Consider the following 10,909-nt stretch of genomic DNA (forward strand, 5'->3'; position numbering starts at 1 on the left):
ACCTAAAACCAAAAATCAAAACCCAAAACCCTAAGCATTTTATATCATTTTAAAAATCATTTGTAACTTTTATTGAAGTTTTTATTAAAAGCATTTAATAAAGTGTTATAAACCCTAAAACCTAAACAATAAACCATAAACCTAAAACCAAAAATCAAAACCCAAAACCCTAAGCATTTTATATCATTTTAAAAATCATTTTGGTACTTTTATTTAAGTCTTTATTAAAAGCATTTACTAAGGTCTCATAAACCATAAACCGTAAATCCCAAAGGCCAAACCATAAACACTAAACCCGAAGCATTTTATATCATTTTAAAAAGAATTTTGTAACTTTTATTTAAGCCTTGATTAAAACCATTTACTAAAGCTTTATAAACCATAAACCCTAACCTCTAAACCACCATAAACCCTAATCATTTTATAACGTTTTAAAAATCATTTTGTATCTTTTATTACAATTTTTATAAAACTAATTTACTAAAGAGTTATAAACTCTAAACACTAAACCCTAAACTCTAAACCCAAAACTCTAAACCCAAAACTTGAAACCCTAAACCCTAAACCCTAAATCCTAAACTCTAAGCATTGTATAACATTTTAAAAAGTGTTTTGCAACTTTTATTGAAGTGCTTATTAAAATCATTTACTAAACCCTTATAAACCCTAAACCTTAAATCCTAAACCCGAAACCCTAAACCCTAATCATTTTATAACATTTTAAAAAGTTTTTTTTAACTTTCATTTAAGTTTTTTATAACATTTTATAACATTTTTAAATTATTTTGTAACTTTTATTTAACTTTTTATTAAAATAACTTACTAAATTGTTAACCCTAAAATCTAAGCCCTAAACAGTAAACCCAAAACCATAAACTCTATACCCTAAACCTTAATCATTTCATAAAATTTTAAAAGTCATTTTGTAGCTTTTGTTTAAGTGTTCAAAAAATTAATTTACTAAAGTGTTATAAAACCTAAACCGTAAGCCCCAAACACTACACCTGAAAACCCTAAAACATAAACCCTATGTATTTTATAAAATTTTAAAAATATTTTATAAATTTTATTTAGGTGTTTATTAAAAGCATTTACTTAGGTGTTACAAACCCTAAAACCTAAACCCTAAGCATTTTACAACATTTTAAAAAGTGTTTTGTAACTTTAATTTAAGTGTTTATTAAAAGAATTTACTAAATTGTTATAAGCCTTCAACCATAAACCTGAAACCCTAAACCCTGAACCCCCAAACCGTAAAAACTAAAGACTAATCAATTTATAAAATTTTAAAAAGCATTTCAAACTTTTATTTAATGTCTATTAAAATAATTTACTAAAGTGTTATAAACCCTAAACCCTAAACCCTGAATGCATAAGGAAAGGAGACTTGAAATTCGAGGGTTCAAAACGTTGGAGTTGATTTTTTTATTGAAACAATGATTAAGGATGATTATCCAAAATATTAAGTTAAAATTCTTATATGTTATACCATTATATCCCCATAAAATAAAAACAAAATTCAAGGAAAGAAGAGTTCCCATCCCTATACAATGACCAAACACTCAATTAACCTTTATGTTTAGAGTTCGTAATTTTTGTAAGTGATTTGCCTTAATTTAAAAAAAGTGTTGTTACTTAAAATAATTTCCTTGGACATAATAAAATTAGGGTTTTATGGCAATGCTTTCACACATGTGTTTTGATCATGGAATTATTTTTCAATCTCCCATAGAATTCATGCTTTTATGGTTATTTATGTACAAAAAGTAACTTCAATAAACTTTGTAAACATACCTATTTCATCAATTACATCATTTCTAAAGGGTTATAACATTGATGAATCAATTTTCATTCTTCTACACCCAATTCAAGAGGAGAAGAGGAGAATATTGTGTTGATACTGGAGGAGAATATTTCCTTTAACCTAGAAACTCCCTCTGTTGCCAAAATGTGTAACCTTGATACATGCTATATATATATATATATATATATATATATATATATATATATATATATATATATATATATATATATATATATATATATATATATAGATATAAGCATGATCTACAACAATAGAACTATGTTTTTCATATCAAAAATTTATTTGTTTATGAAAAAATATATATTATACTCTCTTTTTTTATGTTTACGAAGACACATGTATTCCCATAAGTCTTTTTGAACCACTGCATGAATAGTAAACTAAGATAGTGGTAATTTTTTATTTTTTATTTTTGTTTTAAAATTTGTTTGTCATTGTTTTTTCATCCGCCCTCTTTAAATTTGTTAAAAATTGAAGCATTATGTTTAAGAGAAAAATAGATGAAAAATATCATATGAATTAGAAAATTTCAAAATCATATGCCATTGGATAGAATATTCCTTCGTCAATTGAACACCTAAGGACAAATTTCTTCCATAATTTCACTAGGGTACAAAAAGTTGGTGCAAAACAATTTGCATAAGAGGTACTGGAAATGTGTATTTTAAGACCTCAAAAGCCCAATCAAACTTCGAGAGCTTAAACACTAGATCGAGCTCATAAATTTTCAATTCAAATATATTAATAAATCTATTTTCTTAGCACTCAAGAAGCTTGATCACGTGCTCTTTTTTTAACCTAGAAACTCCCTCTGTTGCCAAAATGTGTAGCCTTGATATATATATATATAGAAATATGAAACATATGGTAAAATTCTTATTGAGCCGCACTACATCATAAACAAAATCCTTCTCCATTGATGGTTCATCATCATAGCTGAAAGATATTCCATGGAATCCATTTCTTGGAGTTAATCACTACAAAACATGGTAATGTGCATGCATGATGGTGTTTATAAAGTGGATAATGGAAAGGAATATAGAGAATAACATATAACACTTATTTCTACTCTATTTTATAATGTCAATGTAGGTATGGATTGAATATTCATTTAGCATTATCACTAAAGCTAGAAAAAAGTGAAAATATATAAAATAATAATTTTTGAAAATTTGATGATAAAGGTTTTTTTTCCACGTAGTCTAACTAATAGAAAAAATGGCCTTTTCACTGAATTTTTTCTAGCTAATTTGAAACAATGAAAGATCACAATATTTCTTGAAATTGTATTGATGGATTCTAATGAAAAAGCCAATACCTCTATAAGTAAGACTGTACCTTTTTTTTCCAACTAATTTTTAAATAATATTTATTCTTTTAGAAATAATATTATTTATATTTAGTGTTTTATTTTTCATGATGATCTCTCCTTAATATTCTATTCCGTCAATATTGCTTTCCATTGTGAAGGGTGGTTCATAATAAAATAATGTTAAATTATAAATTAGATTGGGCTAAATACAAAATGATATATTCTATATTTATATTAACTAATATAATTTACTATTATAATCTCATTGATAATTAATAAAAACAAAAATATTATTTATTTATTATTACTGTAAAATATTTTTAGTGATGATGCAAAGTCTTAATCCTAATTGAAAACAACTCTGAATATATAATTTCTTACATTATTGTTAATTAGTGTAGATAATTATTATAATATTTTAAGAATCAATCTATATGTATAGAGGATATCATGCATAAAAATATTATCCACACCATTTTATATTTTGTTAATAGAACATGTAATAATAGAATTTCTCTAATAATTTGAATTAGGATTTGAGTAAGGAAGATAATGATAATTGCAAGTATTGTTTCAATATGGACATGTCTAGGAATAAATTGAAGATAAGTAATCATTCCTAGGTTAGACAAAAGAAATAAGAGATTCACACCTCCATAGTAATGCTTGAGAACAATAAATTTTGGAGATTAGTTGGTCCATCTTAAGCATTACAATTATTGAAACAAGAATATAATTTGAAGTAGAAAAGTTATTTATGTTCCCTTTAATATTCTATTCAAAATTTAACTACTTGGTACCAACTAAACCCTTTTACTTGATAAATTTGGTTGTCATATTCAACTTAAAGATAGAGAACGAGGTATCTCCATTGACAAAAAAACACCAAAATATAAAGATGTCAAAAAGAAAAATTTAAATACTCAGACTAAAGTCTATGCACAACAAGTTTATAGGGTTATATGTGAAGTAAATTTTATTGAATTTATTGTTCTTCGACATTTAAGTTATATTTTAAATTATTAATTATTAAAAAATTACTATATGTGAATTTCAAGCTACAATTTATGTAGAAATGGGTTCTATATTTTATGTTTTACTTTGAAACTGCCAATTTTTTAATTTAAAAACAAATAATGTTATTTTAAAATTTAATTTAATTTTTTTTGTTTTTCCATCAACACTCAATCATTCTAATTTTGAAATTACCAATGGTTTAGCTAAAAAAAATTAAATTTTCTTTTTAATTTAGCTTTTAATTTTTTATTTTCCATTTTTTAAAATTTAGAAGTTAATTATTTTGGTTTGTTATTTTTTAATTTAACATTCTTTTTGTGGTGTTTTCAAAATGTAATTAATATTTTTTTTCTAAATTTAAGTAACTTTCTAAAAATGTAATTAATATTCTTTTTCTAAATTTAAGTAACGTTTTAAATTTAGGTAACTTTTTGCTTTTTTCATCTTTTGTAATTAATATTTCTTGAATTCAACCCTAACATTTCGTTAGGAGCGTGTAGAAAAATTGCAGCCGTTTTCCTCATTGTTCAAGAGGATTTTACAATGGGAAGCTCTTCGATTATTCAAGATGTGCCCAAATCGATCCACAATGTTATCGTCTATGTATTAAAAGACTGAATATATCAAGGTCGTGTGTTCGATCCAGGCTCCTCCGTATCTTTGTCGGGAGAGCATCAGGCTAAATATACGAAGGTCGTGCGTTCGATACATAATGTTGGTGCTTCTGTATCGTGCGAGCCTGCTCGCCTCAACACGTTCAATTTGTCGTTTCTGCAAAGGTGGCGAGTATAAGTTCAATTTATCGTTTCTGCAAAGGTGGCGAGTGATTATACTCGCGTAATGCCATGTCCGATAGATACATATGGGAGGGACAACCTGTGTCTGAACATATCTGCCGAGGACGTAATCATGCAGATCGATTTTCTAATAAAAAGATTGCATGGGCTCCTTGTCACGACCCCATCGATAAATATGTAATGTAAAAAAAAAAATTTACACATGGCTTATTTATTCTAATCCACCCATCTACTCACGAAGGGAAACATATTCAAAGGCATCATTAATAAGTGTTATGCGCTATGTCATGTAACCAAACCTTAACAATACATGCATTGTTCTTTTATGGTTGATAACCTAATGTTAGGTCACGGTCGGATTGTCACCGGATTGTTTCCTAACCAGCTCCGGCGCCAGGTGTTTGCCGGAAACTTAAACTATCTCACCAACCCTTTGCCAGGTGGCATAAATCCAGCGTGAAGCCATGTGACTTCTCGGTTGACCCGCTGAGGGTTTTGGCGCCAGGTTTCCGCTTGAATGGACGATGGAGATTTATTCTTTGCATCTTAGGGCTCAGGTTCACCCAAGGGTTTGGTGGGTGATACATATACCCCCGAGTCTTTTGGGTTTGGTTCATTTGTGCAAGACTGGTGAGGCCGAATACCTTCCCAGCACGGCGGTCCTCCTCTGCAACGCCCATCAGGTTTCTACCTCTCTGCTTCAGGTAATATACAACTGTTGCCGCCATGCATATTGTCTATTCTTCAGCTGTTCGTATATGTGAATACAACACATTCTATTTTTCAGAACTTATTGGTTTGTATTGACTGCTCATGAGCTCATTACGGTGTGTTGTTAATGTGCAGGTGGGTTCACATCGTCGGCCTTCTACCGCTTACGGATAAATGTGCTGTCTCAAGCATGCACAGGTATGTCCCCTTACCGATGATTAATGATTTTCTACTATTTGCTAAAGGTTTACACAGCAAGATTGGATTAGCATCGACCTTTGGCCAGAGAAGTGTCTCATGACGCTCTCTGTTTTATGTGTCTCAGGTTCTGCAATCGTTCCAAACCCTAGGTTACGATTTGCAGTCGGCCACATCATGCCGGGACCTGTATTTCATTTAATTTATTAGGGCTTGGGTAGATTGTAGCTCCTGGCATACATACCGATTGTTATATGTACATTTGGTTAAGGGTTTACGGCCTCGGTGCCCGAACTAGTTTGAGTTGAAATCTGTATATTTGCCAAATTGTTTTCCATGCTTTTTAAATGTTTAATAGGACTTCTCAGCTCGTCGTTATGCTTATGAAGATTTATAAAGTACCTATCGGTCCTCTGGTTTTTCATTACACAATGTTTTTGCCGTACCCATTAGGGTTAATCATCTGGTTTAATGTTATTATATTTCCTTTATTCCTCAATGGATACGCTATTTACTTTTCTATGCTTTGTCGATTTGTAACGAGGGTCGTCATTACCTTATACTCCATCAATCTGGTTTATGATAATATGCCTTCAACTCGTTTAATGCTAAGTTTAATGTTATTTCTCTGATTAAAAATGAGTTAATCCGCTATAGGGTTTACTAAACAGACAGATGCATGGTTTCGTTACATGGTTTATTATACAGTCGTATGCCTTGAATCGTTACAAAGTTATTATGCAGCCGTATGCATTTGATTCATTAGAGGGTTAATACGCATTCGCATGCACTGAATCATTACAGGGTTTGTTAAACTATAATTTGTATTTGATTCGTTATATATATATATGGTTGTACCACCTCAGAGTACACGGCCGTTTACTCACGACTATGTTTTGTTCTATACTGATACAATATTTAACCTTCAGTTAATGTTTGCAAAGGTTTACCGGTGCGTCTAGCCGGCGTAGCAACATGAACACAGTTGATTGTTTTTCGTACATGTTTTAAATTATAATGATATATTCAAACCTTCGATACAGGGTTTAGCTAGTTTCTTGTTTACTGTACTGTTTTGTTATCAATATAAACGGCACCGGTATTTCGATTATGCTACTCTACTGTTCTGACAATTTCAAACGCACCTTTTACTGTTCTGGCTAGGCGCCATGCCATAGCTAATAACCGTGCCATGTCATACTGTTTATTTATACTATATATAGTTATCTAGCACAACCACAATGGCCTTATAGGACCACCCAGGGTTTCGTACTGTTATATATGTAAATAACTTGAATGGTTTACAGCAAATAATTAACTCATTACGGTTTTAAATAACTAATTACCAGGTGTTTATTTGAGCTGTACGTAGTGTTTCTATTTACAGACAACTACTGTTATTTTCCCTTTGCATCTAACTAGTTAAGAGAGACTTAGATTCAACAGTATTCTATCTATAAACTTCAGTATTCTGTTTACCGTTGTCTAATTTGTCAAAGCTCGTACCTGGTTAGTCCGTTACAGGAGTTCTGACTTCAGATGTTCACCTGCAATCATACTTTCTCTTATCCTCCCAACCTTGAGATCCACGTCACGTTGGATTCTCCCCCGAGCCGTCTTGCAGGCCTGCAGCCCTCAACAAGACTCATGCACCTCTGTGCTTGGGTTATCTGGTCTTTACCAGACTTAACCCTATCTTTCTTTCTCTTCTCTCTTGGAATCTTTCTTCCCATGTCTGTCCCAACCACCCAGGGGTTTTCCTTCCCAGGACTTTTCCTGTGTGAGAGGTAGTTTTTCAGTTTCATAACTGATTCTTTTCTTTTAAAAAAAAACCTCCATCAAGAGGCTGCCAGCATTTTCAAGATATATATATCCAAATATATTAAATTTCATAAATCAATAATGTCATACAGTAAACAATAATTACAAATCACATTAGTTTCTTACCACAGTAACATTCTATATTAACATGTTACCCGGGGTCATCACATCTCCCACCCCTGGGACTGGACATCGTCCCGATGTCTATTCCCTTTAAATAAGTCTGGGTAAACTTTTCTAATGATTTCCTCGTCTTCCCAAGTAGCCTCCTCCGGCCCATAGTGCTGCCACAACACTTTAACTTGGGTAATAACCCGTTTCCGCAGCCGCACTTCTCTCCGGTCGAGAATGCTCTGTGGTTCGACCAGAACCTCGCCTTCCGGTTCGACCTGCAGACAATTAATATCTTCAGTCACTTTCTGTTGAGTGTATTTGCATAATCAAAGCAATCGAATTAATTCTTACCCGAACATCCTGCCATCTGATCACATGTTTAGGGTCGTATACATATTTCTTTAGAACAGAAACGTGGAAAACATTATGAATCTTAATGTGACTTGGCAAGGCGATTTGGTAGGCCACCGGCCCCACTCTAGCCAAGATCTGAAAAGGTCCAAAGTACCGAGGAGCCAGCTTGGCGCATCCGCTCCATTGCAGTGTGCTTCTTTTGGCTTGGATCCTCACAAACACATGGTCACCAACCTGATATTCCTTGAATCTTCTTTTCCTGTCCACAAAACTTTTATGTCTGTCTTGTGCAGCCTTTAAATTGGCACGCACCCTTTTCACCATGTCTTCCATTTCTTTAAGCATTTCCGGACCCAAACTCAGCTTATCCTCAGGTCCACTCCAACTTGAGGGTGTGCGGCATTTTCGCCCATACAGGACCTCAAAGGGACTTAGCTGTGTTGACGTGTGATATCCGTTATTATATGCGAATTCGACCAGGTGTAAATACTCTTCCCATTGGTTTGGTTTCAGCATCACATACGCCCTCAACATATCTTCCAACACCTGATTCACTCGCTCAGTTTGACCATCGGTCTGCGGGTGATAGGCCGTGCTAAAGTTCAGCTGAGTTCCCAACTCAGCGAACAATGTCCTCCAAAAAGTGGATGTGAACTTTACATCGCGGTCTGATATAATTACTTTCGGCAGTCCATGCAATCGGAACACATTTTGCATAAAAAGATGAGCAATTTGCACCGCCTTATAAGTGGACTGCACAGGTATGAAGTGTGCCGCTTTACTCAACTTATCAACCACCACCATGATGGAATCATTGCTTTTCTTTGTTCGTGGCAACCCGGTTATGAAATCCATGGAAATGGTTTCCCATTTCCACTCCGGAATAGGCAAAGGCTGTAACAGCCCCGCCGGATGCAGATGTTCTGCCTTAATCTGCTGGCATTCCAAACACCGCGCCAAATACTCAACTACCTGTTTCTTCATTCCTGGCCAAAAATATTCCTTCCTAAGTGCAGTGACCATCTTTTGGTATCCTGGATGGCCAGTGTAGTGGCTGATATGGAACTCGTCCAAAATCAGGTTCTTAAGGTCATTCGAGTCAGGTACATACAATTTTTTATTAAAGTACAGCATTCCCGCACCATCTAGTGTATATCCTTGCTGTAATCTTCCATTAGCTGATTGTTGTACCTGCTGTTTTAATTGTTGGTATTCAGCATCTTTACTTGCTGCTGTTTTTATTTGCTCAATCAGCGAGTTCTGCCATTTGCTAACTGAAAGTTCACATAAACATTGTACCTTTCGACTTAATGCATCAGCCACCCGGTTTTCTTTTCCTTTTAAATGCTTAATCTCGAAATCGAATCCACTTAGGAAATCTGCCCAACGACCTTGTCTTGCATTCAGGGTAGGTTGGCTGAAGTAATTTGTCAAACTGTGGTGATCTGTTAACAACAGAAATTTCCTCCCCAGGAGGTAATGTCGCCACATTTTCAGCGCATGAATAACAGTTGTTAACTCTAGATCGTAAGCAGAATATTTCTGCTCATGCTCTTTCAGTTTTCTCGATTCATACGCAATTACTTTCCCTTCCTGCATTAACACTCCTCCCACACCCTCCTTACTTGCATCGGTACACACCACGTAATCCTTATTAGGATCAGCTATACTCAAGATGGGTGCGGTGGTGAGTAAATGCTTCAACCGATCAAAGCTCTGCTGACATTCCGGTGTCCACTTAAATACCTTCCCCTTTTTCTGTAAAGAAGTGATAGGGTAGGCTATCCTTGAGAAACCTTCCACAAATCTCCTGTAATAGCCAGCTAGTCCCATAAAGGATCTGATATCAGCTACATCCTTGGGTATGGGCCATTCCATAATAGTCTTTATCTTCTCAGGATCTACTGCAATTCCTTCTTTAGTAATCACATGGCCCAAATATTGGATTTCCTCCTTGAAAAAGTCACATTTACTAAACTTAGCGTATAGCTGATGTTCTCGAAGAGTTTGCAACACCACTCTAAGGTGTTCTTCGTGTTCCTCCTGGGAACGAGAATATATCAGAATATCATCGATAAATATCAGCACGAATTTGTCCAAAAACCTGTGAAACACGTTGTTCATCAAACACATAAAGGTGGCAGGTGCATTGGTCAAACCAAAAGGCAACACTACAAATTCGTAGTGTCCATAGCGTGTTCTGAAGGTGGTTTTGGCAATGTCCTCTTCTTTAATCCTGATCTGATGATAACCAGATCGCAAATCGATCTTGGAAAATACTTTTGCCCCCTTCACTTGATCAAAGAGTTCATCTATCCGAGGCAAGGGGTATTTGTTTTTGATCGTGAGCTTATTCAGCTGGCGATAATCTATGCACGTACGGAGAGTTCCATCTTTCTTTTTAACAAATAATACTGGAGCTCCCCATGGCGATACGCTGGGGCGGATATAGTTCTTATCCAACAGCTCTTGCAGCTGCATTTTTAATTCTGTTAATTCAGGAACGCTCATTTGGTATGGTGCCCGTGACACTGGTGCTGCTCCTGGTGTTAGCTCTATAGTAAAATCTATGTCCCTTTTAGGGGGCAGTCCTGGTACCTCTTCAGGAAAAACATCCACAAATTCTTGTACCACCGGTATATTGTCCAGTGCAGATATTTTATCTTTCTGGTTTGCATATCCAACTTGAATGGCGTAAATCTGACATTTCTTTCTGAGACATTTAGCTAGCTGGGAAGCACTAATAGGTCGGATCCGTAC

This window comes from Pinus tabuliformis, chromosome 3_2 (assembly GCF_031772625.1).
Source record: "Pinus tabuliformis cultivar Carrire ecotype Pingquan chromosome 3_2, CPIR1, whole genome shotgun sequence".
Lineage (NCBI taxonomy): Eukaryota > Viridiplantae > Streptophyta > Pinopsida > Pinales > Pinaceae > Pinus > Pinus tabuliformis.